This window comes from Lygodium microphyllum, chromosome 16 (genome assembly GCF_053477565.2).
Source record: "Lygodium microphyllum isolate KBCC chromosome 16, Lygodium_microphyllum_v1.1.10, whole genome shotgun sequence".
NCBI classification, from domain to species: Eukaryota; Viridiplantae; Streptophyta; class Polypodiopsida; order Schizaeales; family Lygodiaceae; genus Lygodium; species Lygodium microphyllum.
In genome coordinates, this window is record NC_141150.1 from 27725609 (window position 1) to 27741411 (window position 15803).

Genomic DNA, 15803 nt, shown 5'->3' on the forward strand with positions numbered 1-15803 from the left:
TCGTCACAGGGTATTGAGTTCAAAGACAACTTGCACCTGTTGTTTCTGCTTGGCACCTTGCCTGAATCATGGGACATCTTCCGTAGTGCCATATGTAGGAAGAAGCTTGATGGGCTGAAAATCAAAGATGTTGAGAGTGCTTTATTGAATGAGGAAATCAATAGGAGAAACAATGATGCTTTCGGCTCTTCACGTGCATTGACCATTAGAGGTGGTAGACATGGCAGGGATGATAATGATCATAAGGGTAGGGACTCTCAAAAGTCCAGGTCCAAGTCATGTGGTTGCAGTAAGTCCCGTGGATGGAAGTTTGATCTAGCCTATCATTACTATCATTATTGTGGAAAAGTAAGACATATTAGGTTGCAGTGCCATAAAATGCTTGATGATAAGTTTAAGGAAAACGAAAATAAAAAGTGCAAGAAAAGTCTTCTAAGCGCAGTATTGTACCTGCAAAGTCCAGTGTGAAGATAGAAGAGGTTAATGTCATGCAAGCCACTGATTCACATGATGATTACATACTAGAAGCTTCTTCATGCGATGCCTTACAGACTTTTGAGATACATTCTATGTATGTGCAGTGCTGGCTCTTGGATTTGGGTGCATCCTTTCATGTGACACCCTGTCAAGATTGATTTCATACCTATCGTACCATGTCTGGTTTTGTGTGTCTCGGTGATGATAGGTCTCTTGATATTGTGGGCATTAGAGATGTTAGGTTGCAATTTTCTTCTGGCAGCTCTTTTGTTTTACATTATGTGCGCCATGTACCTGCATTGACTCATAGCCTTATGTCAGTTTGATAGCTTGATGATGCAGGGTATTTTGTGTCTTCTCTGGAGACTCTGCATGGAATATTACTCGTGAAAGGCTTGTGCTTGCAAGAGGTGCCAAGTCTGGCAACCTCTATCCCTTACTTGTATATCAAGAACTACATTGGATCATGTTTTGTGTAATACATCAAATTAAGGAAAAAGGGGAATTTTTTTTTCCCTTATCCTCCTATCCGTGGTGCGTCGTGCTGGAAGGAGGGAAGGGAATAGAGGAGCCAGCAAGCTCCTCGTCATCACTGGAGCTGGCTCGGCTCCATAGGCATGCACCATGACACATAAGAGGGGGAGGATTCCCTCCCCTCCCCTATAAAAATGAGGGAGGGCCGTAGGCTAACGAGGAGGGAGGAGGAAGCATAGAAGACGTATGCTGCCTGATCGAGTGCTATGAGAGAAGGGATATTTCGCCAGACTGAGGGAGGCTTCGTTGCTACTGGTGACCGTCGTGGAGTGCAGGAAGCTACGCCAGTTGTTGCCGCCGAAGCCTGAGTATGCCACCAGCTCGGCCACAGGATATCCCGTCGCCACCATCCTCCTCAGATCCACCCCCCCGACGACGTCATCTATTCTCCATGTCCGTGATGTACCTGTCAGAAGATTTATAGAAGCTTCTCTAGGAAGCTTCCTAAGGTGGGCTAATTAAGCCCCCTTTCACCCCCCTTATATCCCTTTTACCCTTTCACCCCCCCTCATACTCCTTTTTAACACACCCCCCTAAGCCCCTTTTTATTCCCCCCGTGTCCTCATTAATTCTTTCTTTCCCCCCCCTCACCCCCCGGTTTTGAAGCTCTAAAGCTTCTAAGAGGCCCTAAGCCCTCTTTCCCTTGGAACCACACCCACCCCTCGGGTTTTTTTAACCCTTAACCCCTTCCCGTAGAGCCACTAAACCCCAACCCGTGTTTAAGCCACCATAGCCCCCTCTCTCCTTGGCCTCAAAAACCATTAAGCCCCTCCGTGGTTTTAATAAGCCTTCCTCTTGAAGGGTTTTATACCCTATTTTTCCACCCTCCCCGGGATTTAAAAATCCTCCCCGTGGTCTTTCCCCATGAAATGCCTTAGGGTCCTATAAGCCCTTTCATATTGCAAGCCTCTTAATCCTTCCTTGTGGGCTTCCACAAGCCTTCTCTAAGTGGGTTTATACCCCCACCCGAGATTTAAGCACCCATTCCCTCGCAAGTTCCACGGCCTTTTCTTTTAGGCTTTATAAACCTTTCCCTCTCCGAAGAAGTTAAGACCTTAAAGGTCTTGTTACCCCTTCCTCGTGGTTAATCCCATAATGCTTCCTTGCTTCGAAAGAAAGAAGAAGAGTATTGAAGCGGTGGTGGAATTCCAAAAAGGAGTGTAAGGCTGCCTTCACGTTCGAAGGATTACAACTGCAATGATGCCTAAGAAAGTCCAAGGAGTGGCTGTGGGAGGGTCATCTCCCGGTATCCATGTGGATATCTCACCCGAAAACCAGGTTTTTCCTTCTTGATTTTATATCGGTTTGAATTCAATCATGCAAGATGAAATGTCAAGGATAAGATATATTTTGTCCTAGTTATTTACGATGAAGGAATTTAGTTTAATTGATCATGCAAAATGGATAAAGTATAAACATGGTTTTCCTTCAAATAGCCTTATGCACTGAAACGAAATTATGAGCAAGATTATTTACCCACTAAAGTAGTATATTCCAGTTAAATCTTGAAGGAATAAAAAACCTGCATCTTGCACCATTAACCCCTATTCTTTTTATAACGAATCATCATAGAAGGTGAAATTCATGAAAGGTTTCTTACGTTGCTTAAACTCTAGGAAGTTATCATTGCTAATTGCATATCTTAGCAAGGAAAAGATCACAAATCGTGCCGAGGTGATCTCGATATTACCTTCTAAAAGTTAACCGAGATAAAATTAACTTAGAAATACCCATGCTCCAAAATATGCATTGTGAATGATTTAAAATCCAAGAAACGTTTATACCTTAAATACTTGCCCACCTTTCCTGATTGTAGGGTCAATAAACCGTAACGTAAAAGAGCTAGGGTTTGTCCCTGAGGTTCTTAAAGAAAATAATAAAAGGAGAACCTAGGTCTGACAAACGTCAGCTTAAAGAAACTGAAACGGATTGTTTCATCACATATTAGGATGCAGGACTTGCGCAGCAAGTACAAAGTCATATGGATACCCTTCGAGACTCTTCTTTGGTTCCAAATGCAAGGGAATTCAAAGACTTGGATTTTCATTAAGCACTGTTGTAATGCGGGGCTACAATAGTGCTGTTCATAGGGGGTCCTTGCCTCTTGATGAAATGAAGCATGTATTTACTATTGGTAATTCTTAGTTTATAGCAAACATTTCATGTTGGTTTAAGCCTATGGAAGCTATGTGCAGGGCTGAACGCATATCTATGAAACGGGCTACTAAGGAACTGAGAGAGACTGTTTTATGTGGATATTGGCTAGACATGGAAATGAATTTGAATTTTAGCCTTGCATTTTAGCCAAGTGAAATAGGTTTTGTGGATCCAAATGTTGTCTCTCCTATGGTCATATTTACGGTGCCACATGTACCATGGAACTTGTTAGATATGATCAATGCCCCACCCTCATTAGGTGCTACCAATGATCCATGGTGCTCAAAGTTGTAAGGCCCCCATTATGAGGAGAAGCCAAATGTGATCCCGGACATTGGTTGAGTCCGGACTTGTATATCAGATGAGGTCTATGTGACCGGATGGCAAAAAGGTGACCGTTGTGGGTCTAATCTTTGGGTTAGATGGAGTGGTTAAGCTGGTAGCAACTCGAGGCACATTGCATCGAGTTGCAGGGTAAGGGAGTTAAAAGGGGCCCCTATTGTGGGGTTCGGGGGCCGCGGAAGCAGCGCCCCCGGCCCGATGGTAAAGGGAATATTCCTTGGCCGACTAGTGGAGGCTCATATGGTAGGTCGCAGGCCGACCTAATGACCTTCGCGGGCTATAAAAGATAAACCCCTTCACAGCCATCGATCACTCATCTTTCACCCAGTCAGAGTTGTTGTTCCAGCTAGCCTTAAGCTCTTCACCTATCTTCTGTCTAGATCACCATCTAAGCTTCACATAGTGGAAGCGCACGGGTGGACAGAGCCATCTTTGTATCAGTTGTTTGGAGTTAAAGAATTTACTGATTCTCCTCTTATCTATTGTGTACTCTCTATCTCTTTCTCAGATTTTGTTCGCTACGCCGTGTAATATTTTACAGAACTTGAGGCCTATTCTAGTGCCTAAGCTTACTTGCCAAAGCTCATGGATTTGCTAAATGAAAAGATTTGCATAAGGATCTTGGAGCCTTCTTCAGCCCCATACTAAAATCGTTGGTTTACTGTGCCAAAAAAGAATGGGGCTTTGAGATTTATTCAATACATGCAATCGGTCAATAAAGTAACCATAAGAAATGTGGGTACAGGTCCTGTGGGGTTGATGAACTTGCACAGGCTTTTGCAGGCAGAGCAATCTATTCTTTGGGTGATCTTTACTCGAGTTATGATAAGTTTTATCTTGCAATTGAAAGCAGGGAAATCACAACCATGAAGACTCCTTTGGGCTTACTATGGATGTGTACTCTCCCACAGGGTGCAACAAAATCAGTGGCACACATGATAAATGCTATGAATAGGGTACTCAGGGATTTTATACCACAATTGATTATGCCCTTCTTGGATGATGTTCCAATCAAAGGGTGTACAGTGGATGAAAAGAATAAAGAGATGGATGCACATGGATGTAGACAGTTTGTTGCAGACCATATTGTGGATTGTTGTAATATACCAAACACTGCAAATCGCATGAACCCCCTTTTAAGTAATGGGGATAATGATGTAGCATTTTTGAGAATTTCCTAAGGATAATGCAATTTTTTTTTTCCTTATTTCCCTCCCCAGCCGACTGTCATGCTTGAGAGGGAGGGGAATAGAATGTATGGAAAAAGCTCCTTGGTGGAGCTCGTTGGTCACAAACCACCGTCGCGCAGACACGTAGGGGAGGAAGGAGTCCCTCCCCCTTACCTATATAAACTAGGGGGGGAGGGAATCGCTGTGGGGGAGGAGAGAAAAGGAGAAGAGACGGCCTACTGCTACTGTGAGAGGATGAAGGAAAAAAAGCCGCCATGACACCATTCTGAGTGTGAGAGGGAAGGCCTTGAGAGAGGGGAGGATGGCCGCAGAGCTGCTAAAGGAGGATATGCCACCACAACCAGGCCATCTGCCGCCTTCATTCGCCGTCAACATCATCGTTGAAGCTTCCCCCTCCCACGTGGCGAAAGCTTTAGAAACTTCCTGGGGGGAAGCTTCTAGAGGGCTAGATAAGCCCCCTTTCACCCCCCTGTGTCTTAAAACCTCCCAAGGTCCCCCTTCTTGTGCCTTTTGAAACCTTTCCTCCCCCAAAAAGAGTTCAGACCTTAAAGGTCTTATCAGCCCCCTCGTGTTTAATCCCTTAAGCCTTTCCCTTAGGCTTTAAAACCCTTTTCCTCCATGTTTAAGAATTTCTTCTAGCCTCCCTTCTCTTGAGGCATCTTGAAACCCCTTCCCGTGGCCTCTTGAAACCCTTTCCTCCAAACTTGCCTAAGGGTCCTTAGACCCTTACTTATAACCTTTAAGGTTACTTTTTCCTTGGAGTTTCCCCCTTAGGGTTTTCCCCCATAAAAGTTACTTCAAATAACCTTTCCTTTTCCCCCCATGTTTTGTTAAAAATCCCCCTTAGGCCATGCAAAAATACCCCTTGGAACTCTCCCTCACCTTGTTTCTTTTTCCACACGTAAAAGAAAGAGGAATGTTAAGGGTCATTTGACACCTCCCTTTCCCACTCAAAAACCCTCGTAAGGGATTCCACACTTTATTTATTCCCTGTTTGTGCAAGCCATTATAAGGCCATTAAGCCCCTCCCATGGCTTTAATGGGTCTTATCCGCTAAATATTTTGAAACACCCCTTCTTTCGAAATCCCTATTTCAAGGAGGGAGCCTTCTAAAACTACTTTCGACGGACTGTGCAAGGGAGCAATGATGGAATTCCAAAGAGGAGTCGTAAAGCTACTTCCACATCTGAAAGACTACAATTGCGATGCATCCTAAGAAAGTCCAAGGCGCAGCCGCAGGAGGGTTGTCTCCCAGCATCCATGTGGATATCTCACCCCAAGCCAAGGTTTTCCTTCATAATTTTTATTTGATATTGTTGTAAGGTTAATTGTTAGAAATAGGATATATTTTTGTCCTAGATGCTCACAACGGAGGAACTTAGCCATCAATACTTTTAAATGAAACATGCAAATTAAAGAAATCATAAACGCATTTCTAGCAAATAGCTTTATGCATTGAAATGAATTATAAACTAGATTATTGTCCATTAAAATAATATACTTCATTTAAGCCTAGATGTATAAACTACGTATAGCACTATTAACCTATATCCTCTTCGCAATGAATCATCATGGAAAGTGTAATCATGAAATGATTCTTATGATGCATAAACTCTAGGAAAATATCGTTTGTCAACTGCATAAATTATCAAGTAAAAGGTTGCTTGTTTAGCATGAATTTTTTTCGCAAAGTATAGGAAGATTAGTTGGAATTAAGCTAACCTATGCCTGGCCTTAATCGATAAGTTAAGGTTGAAAAATTAATTTACACATAGAAAACGAGTCATGTGGAAATGATCACGTAATTATTTTCTATGGTTAACCAAATTGGTATGAACCTAAAACACCTAAATTGCGGAGTACTCGTTTAGAAAGAGTTGAATTCACTAGGAAATTAACACGTGACCTAATCGTTACGTATCGCTAAAACTGAAACTCTTATACCTTAAATACTTGCCCACATTCACTAAATGTAGGGGATAGTGAAATGAAATTGGAAAGTGAGCTAAGGTTTGTCCCTAAGAATCTTACAAGATGAAACTTGGAAACCCTAGGTCTAACGACATCAGCCTAGTAACCTGAAACATATTGTTTCGTGACTCCATTGTCTCATAGTTCGATGCGACACTTGTGCAACAAGTGTGGAGTCATACGATCTTGTGATTGGATCACAAGGAAATGGCCAAATTCTCGCAACGAGGATGGAAAGTCCTTACGCAAGTTATCTTGCAAGAGGATGAATAATCATCCTAATTTAGTATCTTTCTTGAGTAAAGAAGATTGATTGGAAACTAAAGACAAGCCGATAAATTGAAATAACTAATGAAGTTAAGGTTTGACCAAGTTGGGTTAATAGGGTACACCTTAACCCAGGATATAGGGAACCTTGCCAACTTGCAAGTCATCCCAGATTGAGTGCTGGACGCATTCAAAAGGAAGGATTCATTCCTTAGCAATTTGCCAACAAAAACAATCAATGGAAATGTTTGTGCTTGCTACAGATTTTAGAGCATTGTTTGGCTTTGTTTGATCAATGAATTAAAAGATAAAAGGATATCTATACTTAAGGTTTAAGTCCTGAAGGGAGAGGCAGGTTTAGTTACCCCCGACTGCCTGCCTCACCCTAACTAAGGGGGTTGTTAACCGCGCCGGGTATGTGGACCGAACCCGCCACGAGAGGTCTCTCTATTGAGCGCTACTTGGAGTAGGAAGATGCTTGCATGCCAGAGGGGGCTCTAGCCATAAATCCCTCACCTTCCGGCGGGCCTTGCACAAGAGGCTAACGTGACTCAGGATTGGATCTCGAGGCCCGCATAGTAGTCTATGGGCGGAAACTTGGATTAATGATCCCTCTGGATTGCTGGATAGCCTTCGGGTGAATTGTAGATAAGCCTACAGGCTCCACTCTTTGTATTTCAAAGATAAATATAATAACTTGTTAATAAGGAACTTGTCTAATATTGTTTTTCTATGTCAAGTGATAAGATTATGTGAAGGAACCAGTGCCTAACAGGTTAATTAAAGAAGCTGGTTGTTACATGTCCAACTAATGTGTTAGGTAATTAAATAACTAAAACTACCCAAGGAAAGTGCGGAGGATGGGCCATAGGTCCGTCCTATGGATGGGTGGTCCCGGTTGGTCGGGAACTTTTCTCAAATCATGATGGACAACAGGAAGATCGTCAAAGAAAAACACGAACAACAAAAGCATTGACCTAGAGTTATGACTGAATCCAATTTACGTAGTTTTAGGGGAACAGAATGGGACTATGCCTCATGGCAGAGAGGTTGAGTTTTGCATCCCTCTGGTTTCCCATTCTCCTTGAACCAAGTGGAGTGTGAATTCGATTCGGACCTAGCATTTCTGTGTAAACTAGTTCGCTTGGGTCTGATGCTAGTTGCCGTTAGGAAATGACCAATAGGGAAAACCCTAATTCAGGTCGATCCTAAGTGGGAACGGCCAGAATACTTCCGCTATGTGGCAGACGTGGAAAGCCCTAGATCGCAAACCACATAACATTCCATGGGAGTGCCGGGCGAAGCTTTCTAGATATCCTTTTCGATGGACTGCTAAGACGTGTCCTGAAGATACAAGTGGACACGTTATAGTTGGTATCAGAGCCAACCAACAATGGAATTGTTTTTATGAAATCTTAATAAGACTAAGTAAAGTAAATGTTGATGTTCTACGCATTTCCTTACCTTCAATGCTGTCTTGCAGAATTACGAAGCGTGGAATAAGTTCTTGGTATTTAGAGTCATGTTTATGACTACAATGCATTCTCCGCATATTCCAAAAGGGCTATGCCCATATAAATACGAAGAAGACTTCCTTTTATCAATGTCTAGTTGTGCATGATAATTGATAAAAAGTTAAGTAGCTATATTGCTTACGTGATAGCAGAATTGAAGATGTAATATAAATCAATAATGATTATTGTATAATAACGTTAAGAAACCTTTATCCAGGCACAACCCTAGGTACAGGTTCCTAGTTTGCCTCCTACATCAAGTACTACTGTAATCCAGGAGAAGAAGTTTCTTCTCAAGCAGATCAAGCCACCCGAGTTTGACGGGAGAGGCAAGTCCATTCAAGCTAATGCTCAAATTGGGATTGAATCCATGGAGGATTACTTCAAAGCAGCCGATACTGCACCCGCCAATTAGGTTATGCTCACCAAGCTAAAGCTCACCAACAAAGTTAGGCTTTGGTGGAAGCAATGGTGCAGGGATCAAGGGATCCCGGAGGGATCCGTTACCTAGGAGAAGCTGAAGAAAGCTGTGCAAGGAAGATACTTACCACCTACATATCGCACGGAGAAAATGAATGAGTTCTACGAGCTAAAACAGCTAGGGCTCACGCTTGACGCATACTATTCTAAATTTGTCTTACTTCTTAAGTATGCACCGCAGATGGACATGACACATCAGGTGTCTAAATTTTGTGCGGGTTTAAATCCACCAGTAAATACCCGTCTCGAATCTATGCGCCCATTAGATCTTCAGGACGCACTCATTTAAGTGGTGCCTACAATTCAAGAGGTGCAGTCTAGACCAAGGGGTAACAAAACTTGGCCTTATAATGACCCAAACAGAGGAGCATTCTGACCTCAAATGAAGAGAGTTCAAGGTCATAATCAGGGACAAAGAGAGAAAGCAAGGACTAATAACGTCAACAACTTTGTTCCTACTCAAAGCAATGGCCAAAACCTCCGTTGTTTCCACTGCAACGAACCTGGTCACTTCAAGAGGCAATGTCCCAAGCTTGGTGGAGGACATCGCCAAGCGCCTTTCCAAGGAATAGGCCATGGTCAAGGAGCCGCTACCCGAGGAAGAGGAAGAACCGCTTGTGTTTCCAATAGGCAAATGTGCGAAGAAGAAGAAGAGGAAGATCCGACCATGGAAGCAAAGTTTGAAAGGGTGACAGTCCATGCCGCTCTACACAAGAAAGGGCCGAATTGCTAGTTCTTGGTGATTCAGACACTGTCGAACTATCAAGGTAAAAGTTTCAAGACCTTGATTGATTGTGGCAGTACACATTCCTTTATCTCACTAGCTTGTGCAAAAAGATTAGGAATAGCCACAGTAGAAGCACCTACCTTGCTTATGGAATTGGCAAATGGTCGTGAGGTTACTTGTACTCTGCAAACTGCTAAGGTGGAATTCTTTCTGGGAGGAAAGAAGACTTCGGTCAAATTCAGAGTCATGAATTTAGGTATCCACAAGTGTCTACTCGGAATGGATTGGTTTAAGCCTAATGACGCCCACATTCACTGTGGAAATGGTCAAGTTTCCTTTCAAAACTCTAAAAGGGAAATAGTCACAACTCAAGGTGAGGCTGGAGTGCCAAGAATCCAATTGACCAAAGTATCTCGGATCGTAAAAGGAGTAAGAAAAGGATTACCTGTCTACTTGATCAAACTTAACAAGTTAGATCAGAAGCAAGAGTCTAATGAAGGACCTTCTTGGCTAAAGGAATACATAGACGTATTCCCTGAAGAGTTGATAGAACTCACACCTTAAAGAGAAGTGGATCATGAGATTAAGTTAGTACCAGGAGCTGCACCAATTGCAAAGAGACCTTATAGAATGTCCATTCCAGAAGCAATTGAGTTGAAGGAACAACTCAAGCAACTACTAGATCAGGGCTACATCCAGCCTAGTAGTTCACCATGGGGAGCTCCAGTACTATTCCAGAAAAAGAAAGATGGGACACTTCGACTATGTATTGATTATCAAGGATTGAATCAATCAACAGTCAAGAACAAGTACCCTATTCCTAAAATAGATGAGCTTCTTGATCGTCTTCAGGGTGCAAAGATCTTCTCCAAGATTGATCTCAGGTCGGGTTACTATCAAATAAGGATCAAGGAAGAAGATATCCCAAAGACAGCCTTCAATACAAGATATGGGCACTTTGAGTTCCTAGTTATGTCATTCGGGCTTATGAATGCACCTGCCACCTTCAACAGGTTAATGTAGGATATCTTTAGGCCATATCTTGATGATTTCCTAATTGTCTTCTTCGACGACACTTTAGTCTATTCCAAACAGGAAGAAGATCATGAACCCCAACTTCGGATTGTCCTTGAGACAATGAGGTCACATAAGCTGTATGCTAAGATGAAGAAGTGTGCATTCTTCAAATGTCAGATTGAATATCTGGGATGCATAGTATCAGCAGAAGGAATATCAGTGGACCCAGCCAAGGTCAGAGATGTGCTAGAGTGGCCAATACCAACATCTGTCAAAGAGATATGTAGCTTTCTTGGATTGAGAAGATGGTATAGGATCTTCATAAAAAACTATGCTTTGATTGCAGCACCTTTGACGGACTTACTAAAGAAGCAAACATCCATTGCATGGTCAACTCCCGAACAAAATAGCTTCAATAGATTGTAGCAAAGTTTAGTATCAACACCTATTCTAAAACTTCCCGACCTCAATAAGGAGTTCGAGGTAGTAACTGATGCTAGCACACTTGCCTTGGGATGTGTGCTCATGTAGGAAGGTCATCCAGTAGCATACTTTTCAAGGAAATTGAAGAATCATGAAAAGAATTATGTTACGCATGATTTTGAATTGCTAGCTATCATCCATGCTCTAAAGCTTTGGAGACACTACATGTTGGGTAACAAGTTTACACTAGTAACTGACCATAAGAGTCTCAAATGGATCTTTACCCAGAATGAGCTCAACATGAGGCAACGTCAGTGGATTGAAGTATTGGAGGAGTATGACTTTGAAATCAAGTACCGACTAGGAAAAGAGAATGTAGTTGCCAATGCACTTAGTCGCAAGGCATTCCTTAATTCCCTAATCTTGCAGAATCCATCAATAGCCAGATCTCTAGGTACAAAAGTATCTATGCCAAACAAACCAATACTTGCGTTAGCTAGAGAGGATGCATGCCATGATCCAGCCTACCAAACAATGCTAAGGGAGATCTCTATCAAGGATCAGAACCAAAAGTTGCAGGCTAAGTATCATGATTTTTCTATCAATAATGAACTTGTCTATTGTAGGATAAGATTGTGTGTACCAGCAATTCAGTCACTTAAACAGAAGATATTGTGGGAAGCTCATGATTCCTCTTTCTCAGGACATCCTGGCTATGCCAAGACTCTCAATGCAGTTAGAAAGAGCTACCATTGGGAAAGGCCCAAAGGTGACATTCTCAAATATGTCACCGAGTGTTTGTCTTGTCAATGTATCAAAGCCGAACATGTCAAGATGCCAGGGAAACTACAACCGCTTGACATTCCCCAAATGAAATGGGAATTCATCAGTATGGATTTTGTTGTAGGCCTACCCCAAGTCCAAGGAGGATACAACTCCATCATGGTTGTGGTTGACATGCTTACTAAGGTTGCACACCTTATTCCAGTAAAGACAAACTATAAAGCCTCAGACATTGAAAGATTGTTTATCAAGAAAATATTCAAGCTACATGGTTTACCCAGAAGAATCATTAGTGATCGTGATTCTCTCTTCACGTCACACTGCTAGAGAGCTATCTTTGAAGCTAATGGGACTCAACTCTATTTTAGCACCGCTTACCATCCCCAAACGAATGGCCAAACAAAGTGAGTAAATCAAGTCATGGAGGATATGCTTATGGCATACTGCTGTCGTGAGCCAAAGAGGTGGATTCAATGCTTGCCTTTGGTTGAATTTGCCTACAATGCTTCTTACCAACAAAGCATTCAGATGACCCCTTTCCAAGCATTGTATGGTCATGACTGTCAAAGTCCCCTAAACTTCTCAGATCCAACCTTAAGGGTTGAAGCTTCAAGGCAGATATTGGAAGAGATGGATGACCAAATAAAGTCAATAAGACAGGACATCCAAGTGGCCAAGGATAGACAGAAGGCGTACGCAGATTTGAAGCATCAAGATAGAATCTGTGAAGAAGGAGACATGGTCTTCATTCACGTATACCCTAAAAAGAGTTCCCTATCCTTAGGAGATTACAAGAAGCTAAGTCCAAGGTATTGTGGACCGTACAAGGTCCTCAAATGCCTAGGACCTAATGCTTATAGATTGCAACTCCCTGAGAACCTAAAGGTTCACAATGTATTCCATATCAACCTATTGAATAAATATGTACCTAATCCTAACCATGTACTCGTTGAGCAACAAGTTGTAATGCCTAGTCAAGGAGTCCTTGAACTAAGGCCTGACAGGATCTAAGACATTAGGGAGAGACAATTAAGATCCAAAACCTTGAGAGAATACCTCATCTAGTGGAAAGATTACCCCGAAGAGGATGCCACTTGGATAGATGAAGGCACTCTCAACCATCAATATCCCTAGTTTATCTCGAGATGAGGACACCTTGATTCCTCTAAGGGGGAGAAAATGTAATATACCAAACACTACAAATTGCATGAACCCCCTTTTAAGTAATGGGGATAATGATGTAGCATTTTTGAGAATTTCCTAAGGATAATGCAATTTTTTTTTTCCTTATTCCCCTCCCCAGCCAACTGTCGTGTTGGAGAGGGAGGGGAATAGAATGCATGGAAAAATCTCCTCAGTGGAGCTCGCTGGTCACAAACCGCCATCGCGCATACACATGGGGGAGGAAGGAGTCCCTCCCCCTTACCTATATAAACTGGGGGGGGAATCGCCATGGGGGAAGAGAGAAAAGGACAAGAGACGGCCTACTACTACTGCGAGAGGACAAAGTAAGAAAAGTCGCCATGACACCGTTCTGAGTGTGAGAGGGGAAGGCCTTGAGAGAGGGGAGGACGGTCGCGGAGCTGCTAAAGGAGGATACACCGCCACAACCAGGCCATCTGCTACCTTCATTCGGCATCGACGTCACCATTGAAGCTTCCCCCTCCCACGTGGCAGAAGCTTTAGAAGCTTAGATAAGCCCCCTTTCACCCCCCCCGTGTCTTAAAACCTCCCAAGGCCCCCCTTCTTATGCCTTTTGAAACCTTTCCCCCCCAAAAAGAGTTCAAACCTTAAAGGTCTTATCAGCCCTCCCGTGTTTTATCCCTTAAGCCTTTCCCTTAGGCTTTAAAACCCTTTTCCCCCGTGTTTAAAATTTTCTTCTAGCCTCCCTTCTCTTGAGGCATCTTGAAACCCCTTCCTGTGGCCTCTTGAAACCCTTTTCTCCAAACTTGCCTAAGGGTCCTTAGACCCTTACTTATAACCTTTAAGGTTACTTTTTCCTTGGAGTTTCCCCCTTAGGGTTTTCCCCCATAAACGGTTACTCCAAATAACCTTTCCTTTCCCCACATATTTTGTTAAAAATCCCCCTCAGGCCATGCAAAAATACCCCTTGGAACTCTCCCGCACCTTATTCCTTTTCCCACACGTAAAAGAAAGAGGAATGTTAAGGGTTGTTTGACACCTCCCTTTCCCACTCAAAAACCCTCGTAAGGGATTCCACACTTTATTTATTCCCCATTTGTGCGAGCCATTATAAGGCCATTAAGCCCCTCCCATGGCTTTAATGGGTGTTATCCACAAAAGATTTGGAACACCCCTTCTTTCGAAATCCCTATTTCAAGGAGGGAGCCTTCTAAAACTAATTTCGACGGATGGTGCAAAGGAGCGACGGTGGAGTTCCAAAGAGGAGTTGTAAAGCTACTTCCATGTCCGAAAGACTACAATTGTGATGCCTCCTAAGAAAGTCCAAGGCGCAGCCGGAGGGTCGTCTCCCAGCATCCACGTGGATATCTCACCCCAAGCCCAAGTTTTCCTTCCTAATTTTTATTTGATGTTGTTGTAACTCAATCATGCAAGGTTAATTGTTAGAAATAGGATATATTTTTGTCCTAAATGCTCATGACGGAGGAACTTAGTCATCATTACTTTTAAATGAAACATGCAAATTAAAGAAAGCATAAACACATTTCTAGCAAATAGATTTATGCATTGAAATGAATTATAAACTAGATTATTGTCCATTAAAATAGTATACTTCATTTAAGCCTAGATGTATAAACTACGTATCGCACTATTAACCCATATCCTCTTTGCAATGAATCATCATGGAAAGTGCAAGCATGAAATGATTCTTACGATACATAAAATCTAGGAAAATATCGTTTGTCAACTGCATAAATTATCAAGTAAAGGGTTGCTTACTTAGCATGAATTTTGTTTGCAAAGTATAGGAAGACAAGTTGGAATTAACCTAACCGATGCCTGGCCTTAATCGATAAGTTAAGGTTGAAAAATTAATTTACGCATAGACAACGAGTCATGTGAAAATGATCACATAAGTATTTTCTAGGGTTAACCAATTTGATATGAAAGAAAGAGTTGAATTCACTAGGAAGTTAACACGTGACCTAATCGTTACGTATCGCTAAAACTGAAACTCCTATACCTTAAATACTTGCCCACATTCACTAAATGAAGGGGACAATGAAATGAAATTGGAAAGTGAGCTAGGGTTTGTCCCTAAGAATCTTACAAGATGAAACTTGGAAACCCTAGGTCTAACGACATCAGCCTAGTAACCTGAAACATATTGTTTCGTGACTCCATTCTCTCATAGTTTGATGCGACACTTGCGCAACAAGTGCGGAGTCATATGATCTTGTGATTGGATCACAAGGGAATGGCTGAATTCTCGCAATGAGGATGGCAAGTCCTTATGCAAGTTATTTTGCAAGAGGATGAATAATCATCCTAATTTAGTATCTTTCTTGAGTAAAGAAGATTGATTGGAAACTAAAGACCAATCGATAAACTGAAATAACCAATGAATTCAAGGTTTGACCAAGTCGGGTTAGTAGGGTACACCTTAACCCAGGATATAGGAAACCTTGCAGCGTTGCAAGTCATCCCAGATCGAGTGCTGGAGGCATTCGAAAGGAAGGATTCATTCCTTAGCAATGTGCCAACAAAAACGATCAATGGAAATGTTTGTGCTTGCTACAAATTTTAGAGCACTATTTGGCTTTTTTTTATCGATGAATTAAAACATAAAAAGAAATCTATACTTCAGGTTGAAGTCCTGAAGGGAGAGGTAGCTTCAGCTACCCCCGACTGTCTGCCTTACCCTAACTAAGGGGATTGTTAACTACGTTGGGTATGTGGACCGAACCCACGGCCAGAGGTCTCTCCGTTGAGCACTAC